Source organism: Herpailurus yagouaroundi, unplaced genomic scaffold (genome assembly GCF_014898765.1).
Source record: "Herpailurus yagouaroundi ecotype Mexico unplaced genomic scaffold, PumYag 159, whole genome shotgun sequence".
Classification (NCBI taxonomy): Eukaryota; Metazoa; Chordata; class Mammalia; order Carnivora; family Felidae; genus Herpailurus; species Herpailurus yagouaroundi.
The window spans coordinates 5933586-5935709 of record NW_024412400.1 but is presented as its reverse complement, the minus strand read 5'-3'; the positions used below and the strand labels follow the sequence as shown (position 1 = coordinate 5935709).

The 2124-nt window shown below is 45.7% G+C and overlaps 1 long non-coding RNA gene across 3 annotated transcripts in view; it reads left to right on the top strand.

Annotated features, from left to right (window-relative positions):
* LOC121033455 (uncharacterized) overlaps positions 1-2124 on the top strand; it is a 21500-nt gene that overhangs the window by 1576 nt on the left and 17800 nt on the right. For 2 of the 3 annotated variants that reach the window (XR_005791920.1, XR_005791919.1), the window contains exon 1: positions 35-261. The exons of the other annotated variant lie outside the window; for it this stretch is intronic. This is a non-coding gene — a long non-coding RNA (uncharacterized LOC121033455). Of the gene's footprint in view, positions 1-34; positions 262-2124 lie in introns of those variants that run through there. 3 annotated transcript variants of the gene reach the window in all.

Sequence of the window (2124 nt, the reverse complement as noted above, 5' to 3'; positions counted from 1 at the left end):
CCCCCCCCCCCCCCCCCCCCCCCCCCCCCAACCGGCCCACCTCACCAGTTTCTGCGCCAGGTGGAGCGCAGTGAGGGTCTCGGTGTGGGAGACGCCCCTCGACAGGGCTCTTGTGGCCAGACAGGTGGGAAGGCACTTAAGGAGAGCTGCTATAAGAGGTACTTGGGGCCGCCTGTGGTTGTGCTGTGCCCCCAAATCCAAGACCTCCAGTGACATCCTGGCTCTCTGTGCGTGTGGATGGGTCCTGTGCCGGTTGCCTTGGTACGTGTTGATGCTTGTGTACCTGTTCGTCTAAGAGCACCTTTGGGACCCAGTGGATTGCGGGGGGTAGCTGAGATACGAAGGTGGAAGTGAAGTGCCCTGTCGGTTAGGAACGTAAGCCCTGGGGTATATACAGCCCAGGCTCCAGGACATGCCCTGCCTAACCCTCCCGGGTACGCACCAGATTGGGGCCCCATGGCACCCAGGACTAACCGTGTTCCTTCTCGTGATGCTCTTTACATTTGTCACGAGGGTAGGGCTGGCCCAGGGCCTGGTGAATTCAAATGTTCTCTGAATTCAGTTTCTAAAAAACTGCAGAATTCTCAGGGGTCAGAGGAGTCTTGCAGCCAGATACTGTTCTACAGTTCTAAGTGTGTAACCACAGAGATCTGTATCCCCCCTGCCTGGTCGAGGCAGCGTCCCTTTAGCCAGGGCAAGGTGATGGGAGCATTTGGACTCACTGATCCACACACTTGAGGCCTTGATTCCTTTTGCATGGGGGACTTCCAGAAGGTCTACTCACTTAGCTGAGGCAGGGAAGGAGTTCAGCGCTCAAGGGTACAGGGCCAAAGGACATGATTTTCACACGCAGAGCTCCTCGGGTCTGGCCTTTCCTGAAACAATGACCCCCCCCCCCCCACCGGACCCTCCAGTTTCTCTTACCTGTATCCCTCATTGTCCTCAGCTTACTTCTGAGATCACCTCCAAAAAAAGGAAAAAAACAAAAAGCTACCTCACCGAAGCTTTTGTCTCAAGCTCAATCAAGAAAACAGCTTGCTATCTTTTTAAAGTTCTTCTTACCCTCCATATTATGTTCATTTAAAGTTTCAGGGCTTTTTTAATTTCGTAAATATTCACAGAAATCAAAGAGAAGAATCACCCACAGCCCTATCAGCATCCTTAAATATGTCTATTTTTTCTCTACTTCTCCCTGTCCTTGCCAATATGTTGATATAATTTTATGTAGCTATAAAAATATCATGGTTAAAATTATAAGGTGAGCATTTTTCCATGCGGTGCATAATCATTTATAACTACCATAATAAATGATTGCATAATGCCTCACTGAATGAGTCTTAGATAAGATAGTATCTTGGTTTGATAGATGAAGGAAAGATTCAAGAATTGCTATTGGTTCACCTGATTAGTCATGAGAAGAAAATACATTTATCTCAGTCCTTAACAGCATATCCAGAAGGATCAAATAATTAAATATAAAAAATTCATAGGGGCGTCTGGGTGGCTCAGGCGCTTGAGTGTCTGATCTTGATTTTGGCTTAGGTCATGATCTCAGGGTCCTGAGATGGAGCCCCACGTTGGGCTCCATGCTGAGTGTGGAGCCTGCTTAAGATTCTCTCTTTCTCTCCCCCTGTCTCTCTCCCCTGCTCGCACACACACGCTCTCTTTCTAAAATACAAAAATAAATAAAATTTAAAAAAATTAATTCATAAATAAATAAAACAAATATAGGTAAATGCTTTTTGATGTCAGATGGGAAAAGCTAGGAGTGACACAAATTACAACGAAATACAGAAATTACAGAGGATAAGATTCATAAATGTGGCTACTTAAATGTCCATCAACTGATGAATGGATAAAGAAATTGTGGTTTATATACACAATGGAATACTACGTGGCAATGAGAAAAAATGAAATACGGCCTTTTGTAGCAACGTGGATGGAACTGGAGAGTGTGATGCTAAGTGAAATAAGCCATACAGAGAAAGACAGATACCATATGGCTTCACTCTTATGTGGATCCTGAGAAACTTAACAGAAACCCATGGGGGAGGGGGAGGGGAAAAAAAAAAAAGAGGTTAGAGTGGGAGAGAGCCAAAGCATAAGAGACTCTTAAAAACTGAG